This window comes from Zingiber officinale, chromosome 1A, assembly GCF_018446385.1.
Source record: "Zingiber officinale cultivar Zhangliang chromosome 1A, Zo_v1.1, whole genome shotgun sequence".
Taxonomy (NCBI): domain Eukaryota; kingdom Viridiplantae; phylum Streptophyta; class Magnoliopsida; order Zingiberales; family Zingiberaceae; genus Zingiber; species Zingiber officinale.
In genome coordinates, this window is record NC_055987.1 from 89,015,554 (window position 1) to 89,025,885 (window position 10,332).

Consider the following 10,332-nt stretch of genomic DNA (forward strand, 5'->3'; position numbering starts at 1 on the left):
GATCCGTGAAAGTCCTTCCGGCGCCCGGACGGCTCCGGCGCCCGACGGCTCCCGGCGCCGGACGGCTCCGGCGCCCGGATAGTTCCGGCGCCGAGCCAAAAGTCAACCTTGACTTTGGTCCGTGCTCTCTTCTCCGGTTCAGCTCGCCTCGGTCCGGGTCTTCGCTCCGGCCCGCTTGCTTGGGTGATCTCGACATCCGGAATAGGGCTCACCAACCCATCTTCCGGTCTTCTCGAGCGTGCTTCCCTCCGGCTTCTCGTCCCTCATTACGCGTGTCCTTCTCGTCCACCAACTCATCCGAGACTTCGTCCTTCGGCCGCACCCGTCCGACCTTCGGCTTAGCCGCCTCTTGCTCCCCGAGCAATCTTCCGCTCCGGCTTTCGTACCTCGGAACCACCGCGCGCACTTCCTTCTCGTCCGCCGGTTTACTCTTCCGCAGCACCTCCTCCCTCGGACGCACAGCGTGTCGTCCTTCTCGCTAGCTGCGTCTTCCGCTCGAGTACCTGTGCTCCTAAGCTCCTGCACACTTAGACACAAGGTTAGAAACAACGCATGACCTAACTTAACTTGTTGATCATACCAAAACAACCTTGGGGTTCCAACAATCTCCCCCTTTTTGGTGTGATCAACCCAAGTTAAGCTAGGGTCAACAATATATATGAAATTAAACAGTTTATTACAATAACATGCAACATGATAGAAAAAATTAAATTTCAAACATTTTAATTTTCAATTTTGTCTACCTCCCCCTAGACTTATACTTTCCCTTCTCCCCCTTTGATCACAATAAAAATGGGGTACAAACAAAATCTAAGGGTTGACATTAAAAAAAATTTTGAAACTATATTTCAATAATTTTCAGGGAAATATTTCTAAGTCAAGACAAATTTATAAGTCATTCGACATCAAGATTAAGAAGTTTTTAAACAGAATGCTTTATGCAAGAAAATATTAGAGAATTAATAACATAAAGAGAAATTTTCTATACATTTATTTATTTATATATTTTATGCTTTAATCAGAAGGTTTAAATTTCCATTTTAATTTATCAGAAATTCTTAAGTCACACTTTTTCATATTTAAAGCAAAAAATATTAAACATGCAACAATTTGTATCATGTTAATTTCTATTATTTTTTGAATTTCAAGTTCACAAAAATATTTCGATAGCATAGATTCTAACTTGAAAAAATTTTCCGACGCTATAAAAGATTCTTTCGACAATGTGCAAAATTAGTTTGAAAGAATATTTTGTAATTTGCAAGAATTTTTTAATAAAAATTCTAATTTGCAGGAATTTATTAATAATAGATTTCTTAATCCGAAACACTTTTTCGATGACTCATTTTCTGAATTGCAAAACTCTTTCGAGAAAGTAATTTGTAATTCGAAAAAATATTCGAAGAAAGTTTTTGATATCATTTCTAATTTGCATAATTCTTTTGAAAAAATATTTTGCAATTTACAAAAGTTTTTCGACAAAATTTCTAACTTGCAAAATTCTTTTAATAATAATTTGCAAGGCAAGTTTGACAATTGATTTTCTAATTCGAAAAATTCTTTCGATGATTCAATTTCTGATTCGAAAGACACTTCAGGTAATTTTTCGATTGAATCATTTAATTGATCAGAGGTTCGAGTCCATACCTGACTTACCTTGTCAGTAATTGATTCTCCCCCTATCGAGTTGCTTTCTTCCGAAGATTCTCCCCCTTCATCGTCTTGGGATGTACTTCAGCTGTTGTAGTACTTACCTCGATTTCGGACTCTTCTGTCGGTGGCTCGGTGTCTATTGAGGTGTCAGCTTCTGAAGGTTCTTCGTAGAGTTGCAAGAACTTTTCCCAAAGTTCTTTTGCGCTTTCATAATCTGCGACCTTTTTGAAATCTTCCTTTGGTATTACATTCAGAAGATAATATTTTGCCCGCCCATTTGCCATAGACTCCTCACGTTGCTTTTCGTTCCAGAGGCGTAGATCGAGTCTTTCTCCGTTCGTGTTCTTTGGTTCTTCATAACCAAATTTCATTATTAAAGAAATACCAGAATCTGAGTTAAGGTATACCTCCATTTTTTGTTTCCAGATGGAAAACTCCCCCTCGAGTGCAGGTGGGTAGTCGCTAGCTCCGGCCATCGTTTTTGTTGCGTCAGACGGCGGTTAGTCCTTCTGAGGCGAACTTGGCTCTGATACCACTTGTAGGACCGTTGGGCCGGCTAGAGGGGTTGGTAAATAACCTGTCAATTAAAAACAAACAACCCTTCCTCGAACGATTAAGCTAACACTTGTAAAATGAATTAAGCAGATAAATAAAAGCATAAAAGAAGAAAACGAGGCACCAGATGTTTACTTGGTTACAACCGATGTGGTTGTTAATCCAAGGAAGATTAAGCTCAAAAACTCCTTCAGGCGGAGAAGCCTCTTACAGCGTTTAGGCACAGAAAACAGAAGCTTAACTACAACTAAAGCATACAAGTGTTTGGAAATAGAATGATCGTGATTCTTGAAAAGCTTCTGAACCAAGGCTATATTTATAGCCTTGGTCGGGGCGCCTGGATGTGTCCCGGGCGCCCTGGGGGGATAAAATTTATCCCCCAACGGTTGGATCGAGTCAAAGCTCGATCATGTGAAAAAGTCCCTTCCGGGCGCCCCGGATGGTTCCGGGCGCCCCGGACAGCTCCGGGCGCCCCGGATAGTTCCGGGCGCCCCGGAGCCAAAAGTCAACCCAGTTGACTTTTGGTCCGTGCTCTCTTCTCTGGTTCAGCTCGCCTCTGATCCGGGTCTTTCTGCTCCGGCTCCGCTTGCTTGGGTGATCTCTGATATCCGGAATAGGGCTCACCCGAACCCATCTTCCGGTCTTCTCGAGCGTGCTTCCCTCCGGCTTCTCGTCCCTCGGAATTACCGCGTGTCCCTTCTCGTCCACCAGCGTACTCATCCGCAGACTTCGTCCTTCGGTCGCACCCCGTGCCGACCTTCGCGCTAGCTGCGTCTCTTGCTCCCCGAGCAATCTTCCGCTCCGGCTTTCGTACCTCAGAACCACCGCGCGCACTTCCTTCTCGTCCGCCGGTGTACTCTTCCGCAGCACCTCGTCCCTCGGACGCACAGTGTGCCGTCCTTCTCACTAGCTGTGTCTTCCGCTCGAGTACCTGTGCTCCTAAGCTCCTGCACACTTAGACACAAGGTTAGAAACAACGCAGGACCTAACTTAACTTGTTGATCACACCAAAACAACCTTGGGGTTCCAACAACATCAAACCGAACCACAACTACTCCCTAATCCTAGAACAAGGGATCTACTCCATGAGTATCGGAGAAATACCTAAAGACATAATGTAGATAAACATACAATCTTCAGACATGGAGAAAGAAAGAAAGAATATGCTTATCCAAATGACGACGAGTGGCCTTCGGATCCAATTCTTTGCTTCTGGAGTCGATGTGGCGGTGGAAGATTGCTGGAGGGAGGTCCAAGATGGCGTGGGATGGCTTCAAGATGTTTCTCCAACTGACAGCTCGCTTCCCCCTCGCTCCCTCTCGAGAAAAAGGGTTAAAACCCTTATATAGACTAGGGTTCGGCTGTGGTGACACGATGGCATGACCGTGTTCATTCTCTTCTCTAGTGGCGCTGCACGGCCGTGCCAATTGGCACGGCCGTGTGGTGTCTGGCCTCGGTTCCTGGGGCAGGACCGTGCAAGGATGCACGATCGCATACTTCTTGGTCTCGGCATGGGGTGGCACGACCGTGCAAGGATGCACGCCCATGTGCTGATCTGCCTCTGTCTTGGTCACATGACCGTGCAAGGATTGCACGGCCGTGCACTACTCCCCTTCTGTCTGGTCACACAGTCGTGCAAGGGTGCATGACCATGTTCTTCGGCTTGTTCCGGTGCGTTGATAATCATCATTTTTACTCTGAAAGTTGTCCCTGTCAACACAAAACCACACAAAGAGCAAATATCCGAACAAAAGAGTATATATGATGAATACAAGATGAAAGAGGCAATCATGTAATGAATATATATGCATAAAGTATGTGAATGTGCATTAAAACATGCGTAAATGATCATAATATTCGCACACATCACACCCCCAGACTTGATCCTTTGCTTGTCCTCAAGCAAAACGCTACAAATTATGTTCCTGAGTTCCTGCAGTGTTTCATAATCCCTAGTGGATTCGCCTAACTCTATCAACTAGTTTCATTGATAAGCATGACTGTGGAGTAACCTTAGTATGACCTAAGCATAAGTCCTTTGTGCTCGGTGCAGTAAGTAGCTCAAACTCTTCAAGTTTCAATTCTTTGTCCTAGTTAAGTTGTCATACAATTGAGTTCCTAATGTTCCCGGTGATAGACACTTACCTGCCACACACTTGGTTCATTTTTCTTAAATTACACAAGGTCTCAAAGGGTACTTCTCGGAATTAAGAGAAACATAACATTCATTTTTTCAGTAACCTAACTCAGTCTCAAAGGAGTGAATTGTTAGTTTGCACTCACGACAACTGTTTTTATCCTTTATTTTTTTTCTTTTCATTTTTTTTGGGTGCTATAGAGGTGTAGCACTTATTACACATGCAATGCATATGTTGGGATTTAGATTTTTCCAAATGAGCTTTCATGATCCGAGGTTATCCAGTAACCAAAATGTAAATAAGGAATCACCATGGGAATAAAAGTACTAAACAATTTGGATGAATCATAACTATTTCAAGAGTATATCTACCATTCAAGCTTAAGTACTTAAGTGTAGTGAAAATAAGGTCCTTAAGGTTAGGCCAAAACTTATACCTAACTCCGTACAATACTTAGCTTATTTCATGCTACTAAATATAGAGAATGAAGATACACCAAACATACTAACACCATCTGGAAACTCATGAACTAAGAAAATGCTAGCTATTTTGCTATCGGACAAGTAGCAGAAAAGGTAAATGGTTGATGTTCTCAAATATGCCACAAAATTAAAGATAGGAAAAGAAAATGCAAATGAGATGCATGCAGAAACAAATAAAATGTGAATAAATAAAATAAGACTAAATAACACAAAGCAAATAAAATATGAAAAAGCAGGTAAAATATGCAAAAGCAAAAGAAAGACTCAACTCGACTCAGGTTGTGCAACAACACACACCCCCCAGACTTAGACTTTTCATCGTCCCAATGAAATCAATACGGTGGCGGGGGTGGGGGGATAATGAGGTCCTCGATGTGAGCTAGGGGGAAATCTAGGCATACCAGGAAGATGGCCAATGTTTTTATGATATTGATACAAGGCATCTACTTGTTGTCTAGTGATATCCATATCATCCATAAAATTTCTCATCTTTCCTAGTCAACTTCATAATCTTGGACGAACCTTGTCACCTGACTATGGAAGTCCCTAGTGAACTGAAAATGGTCTCATGCCTCCTTAAACTAGTCGTCAGAAAGCTTGAAGCGACCCTCCAACAATTTATGCTTCTCGTGAAGGGATTCTAAGGAGGTGCGGAAGTCAGAAAAACAAATCTAGAGGATCCTGTGCCATAGGTGAAAGAGTGCCTAGGAGGTTCCGGATGGCCGGAAGGCTGCGGGAATCCTGATGACGAAGGCTCTTGGTGGTACTCAGGTTCTTCTACATTGGAAGGTATAGTCTCGGGGTGTAAATCAGTAATCACCCAATTCGTGGGGTCATGAACTGAAGTGCGCTCGAGGCAAGGAAGGGGTAATGGAAAACCATTGGATCTAGGGAAAGCAAACCCATTCTCACCCCGACAAATCATCTTCATAGCAAGACAAGAATCGATGTCTATCTTGTCATTACCATGAATCACCTCTAATCCATCAAGTGCACAACCCAGATTGAATGATACTTGGGTGATTAATCCTCCAAACACTATCATCCCCGAAGATGCCTTAGCTGCCTTCCACAAAGTTTGCAAGAAATGAAATCTTGAATCAAAATCAACTTTATTTAACATCACCCAAAGAGAATACAGTTCTATCTTTCTAACCACTCCATCACTCTCTCCTTGACTAAAGATCGTTTTACTCATCACTCTATGAAGGTATTTAAAGGTCGGGTTTTGCATCTGGGATGCTTTGGCTCTAGAGGGTTCATAAGGGTCTTGTGATCCGGTAATGGACATCCAAAATTTGTTCCACTTAATACCACCATCAAATCTACGCGAACCACTAGTAGGTAACCCAAAACAATCATTAAAATCACTAAAAGTCCACCGAACTTCTTTATTTATCATTCTAAAAGTTATGACCCCTGCATAGTCATCCTCAGAAGGAAATTTAACATCTATTGAGCTCAAAAATTCAAGAATTAGGCGGGGGTGAGTCGGTGCATGGGCGTACATTATATCGTTCCAGTCTAAAGCACTAATCATCCAATCTACATCATCCCTAATTCCTAGCACATCCATAGTAGTGGGATCCATATATTTAATGCATAAAATTTTTCTAGCAACAAGAGTATCATATCTAGCTTTTTGCTCATGATTTCTAAAAATAATACTGACCTGGTTTTCGTTACCTTCGTCGCATGCCACCCGCTTTCCTTTGCCCTTCAATGATGAAGCCTTCCCCTTGCCCTTGTCTCCTCCCGGTGCATCTCCTCCGCTAGATCCACCGCTTCCTCAACTAAGTCTCTTCAAGATCAGCAACATGATGTGCAAAAGTTTGAGGAATTTCTTGTGGAGAAGGGTCTTGAGGATGGGAGAGGAGAAGGGTGTGCAAAATAGGGGAGTTTCTTCTCTCTTTTTGGATTTTTGGCTTGAGGAAGTTTTAGATCTAGATGTAGATCTAAGCAAAAGTGAGCTCAAGAGGTGGGAAATTAGGGTATGATGAAGTGTAGTAGAGAGGAGAAGGCTTTTGGGAGACAGGGAGATGGAAATAGGATTTTTTGGAAGGGTCGGCGGTGCACACGGGCAGGGGCATGACCGTGTCTTATAGACATGGTCGGGTCAAACGGGATGCTGTACAGTCGTACTAATTGGCACGACCTCCTTCTTTCTCCCCTCGACCGAAGTGGCACGACCATGCTGGTTGGCATGGCCCCTGTCTTTTTCTCCTCTATATGAGTTGCACGGCCGTGCCAGTTGGCACGACCTGGATCTTCTTCCTCTCTGGTAGGGCTGCACGGTCGTGCCAATTGGCATGACCCGTGCTTCTTTCTTTTTTGTACAAGCCTCATGGTCGTGCAGAGTTGTACGACCCATGGCTTTAGTCTTCACGTTGGCTTCACACGACCGTGTGAGGTCACACAGCCAACTCCTTTAGGCTCAAAGCGATTCATTCTTCATCATTTTGGCTCCTCCATCGCCTCCACACCCATGAAAATGCTCATGGCCAACTCGTGGAGGCTATGCACATCTTGAAAATGAAATACCCAAAATAAAATTCTAGACTAAGACTCACTAGGGAAATAGAACGACAAAAAGGAATGATGAACTAAAATGAAAGAAAACCCTTGGGTTGCTTCCCAAGAAGCGCTTGTTTTAGGTCTTTAGCTCGACCCCGTTCAGTTAATGCGAACTAAACCCATGGAAGGACGGCTCTCCTCCTAAGGTTAATGCTCCAGCCTGCGCCTTCAGTTTCGCTCGTGCAGGACAAATGTATTTCTTGTTGCTTGCTGGAGGGGAACTCTCATGAAAACTGCACTCCTCAACTTTGTGTATGTTGATCTTGCGAGAATTTCCCTAAAAAGAGGGGTTACAGATGGAGGAATCAGATAAATCAAACTTGATCTTTTCTTTGCCGATCTCTAAGGATAACCTGTGACTTTTTACATTGATGATGGCTCCAGCTGTGGCAAGGAATGGTCTTCCAAGGATAATCGGTATCTTAGGGTGTTCCTCCATATCCAAGATAATGAAATCTATGGGAACTATACATCCACCAACTTCAACTGGCACGTCTTCCACTATTCCCATTGGGTATCTGCATGAATGGTCAGCTAATTGCAGTGCCATAGTGGTCAATTTATTGTTCTAGAGGCCCAGCTTCTTACATAAAGAGTACGGAAGTAGGCTAACGCTGGCCCCCAAGTCACAGAAAGCTTTCGGTATGAGTTCAGAACCAATTTTGCATGGTATGGAGAAGCTTCCTAGATCCTGAAGCTTTGGTGGAGAATTCGCCATAAGGAGAGCGCTGTAATTCTCTGTTAATGCTACAGTCTTGAAGTCGCCCTTCGGCCTTATGTTAGATAAAATTCTCTTTAAAAATTTTGTGAACTTCGGCATTTGGTGAAGCACATCTATCAGTGGCACTTCTATGCAGATTTCTTTAATCTTCTTCAGCAATTGGTTGAACTCTTTATCTTTCTGGGAGCTATAAGCTTCCGAGGAAAAGGCATCGTCTGATTCTGTGGGATAGCTTGAAGAGTTTCTTCAACCTTTTTAGTAACCTCTTCTCCATCCCTGTTTTGAGTCTGATTGGGCATTAGGAGAGAGGGCTCCTTCTGTGAGTCAATCTCCTTCTGAGTAATGATTTGAGAATCTCCCACAGTACGTTCGCTCCTCAGCTCAATGCGGTTGCAATGTTCCACTGGATTTAAATCTGGCTTACCTGGGAATATACCCTGTGCTCTTGAGACGGACTGGGCTATCTGAGCTATCTGGTTGTCTTGCATCTTCTGGTGTTTTTCAGAGTTTTTCAGCCTCTGAGTCAGTTGTTTGATCTCGTTCCTCATCTCCTTTTGCTCCGAGAGAGCTTCCTCAAGCATCTTTTCAATCCTGGATAGTTGTGAAGGTTGCTATTGTTGATAGGTCTGTTGTCCAGATTGGTGGCTCTATTGCTCAGGCTGATAATTCTAATGTGCTGGTCCTTGATCCTGATTATTCCAGTATGAGAAAATTGGGGTGATTCCTCCATCTAGAGTTGTATGTATTGGAGTACGGATTATTTTGCCTCTGATTGTAACTGGTTATTGCATCACACTGCTCAAGTTGGTTCATCTTTGCCTGAATCAGCCCAAAGGGGCAGGTGTCTTGAGCGTCATCTGTACCTCCACAGGTGTCACAAACACATGCTATTCCATTAGCTGTGTTGTTCCCCATGGCTTCAAAATTCTTGGTCAGAGCGTCCAACTTTGCATACATGAGTGTAACTGCATCTACGTCGAATTTCCCTGACACTATAGTTGGATTCCCTGTAAAAGAGCCATTGGATCTTTCAGATGCCCATTGATGGTGGTTCTGTGCCACATTATCTATGATCTCTTCAGATTCATTGAGGCTTTTGTTCATCAGTGCTCCTCCTGCTGCAGAATCAAGAGATACCTTCGTGTGATAATTTATCCCATTGTAGAAGGTGTGCAGAACCAACCATTTTTCAAGGCCATGATAGGGGCATTGTCTTAGCATACTCTTGAATCTGTCCCAAGCTTCAAATAATGATTCTGAGTCTATCTGTTTGAAGCTGGCAATCAGGTTCCTCATGTGAGCAGTGTTGCTGGGTGGGTAGAACTTGTCCAGAAACTTCTGCGCACATTGCTCCCAGGATGATATGTTGTTCGTTGGAAGGGAGTTCAGTCATTGCTTGGCTCTGTCTTTCAGGGAAAACACGAAGAGAAGTAGTCTGACTAATTCTGGAGGGACCCCGTTCACCTTCATAGTGCCACAAATCTTGTAGAACAGCTCTAGGTGGTAGTTTGGGTCCTCATGTGGTCCTCCCAGAATTGATTTTGCTGGACCATGTGGATTACTGCGGGCTTGATTTCAAAGTTATTGGCTTCAATGGTTGGTTGGGTGATGCTGGACTGAACCCCTTGTGCATATGGTGCCGCATAATCTTTTAGCAGTTTGTCGGTCATTTCTAAGAATTCTTGTGCTGCTTGGAATGCCTTCTGTAGATTTCTTCTCCAAAGAAAGGTCCTGTCAATCTCTGGATCAAAGGGTAGTAGCTATCCTGAAACGTTAGCACTATGCATGCAATAATAAGATATGAAATATGATAGCGGAATAGAAAATAATAAAAAAATGAATGCGGAAAAGTAAGAAAAAAAAAGAAAGCCTAGTCTAATCCGATATGATTTTTCTAATGTTATAGACACAGCCCCTGGCAACGGCGCCAAAAACTTGTTACGAACCGCAAGTGCACGGATTCATTATCAGTAATAAAAATATCGATCCCACATGGACTGGTTATAAGCACTAGCAATTGTTCACTAAGGGTTAGCTAGACTACCAATGGTTGTGAATAATCTAAGGAAGAAAGGTTAGGAAGAAAAATCGAGAGCTGGTGAGTCGAAGTATTCACTTGGTTATGAGGGATTCTAGGAGGTCGGTTTCGTTGTAGTGGTGTTGATGTGTCACGTTTTATCCTACACTCACTGTCCTTTAACATGCAATT

At 43.2% G+C, this 10,332-nt stretch overlaps 1 pseudogene; it reads left to right on the forward strand.

Annotated features, from left to right (window-relative positions):
* Positions 1–9,315: 9,315 nt before the first annotated feature.
* Positions 9,316–9,387, forward strand: LOC122039236 (annotated as a pseudogene).
* Positions 9,388–10,332: the final 945 nt, after the last annotated feature.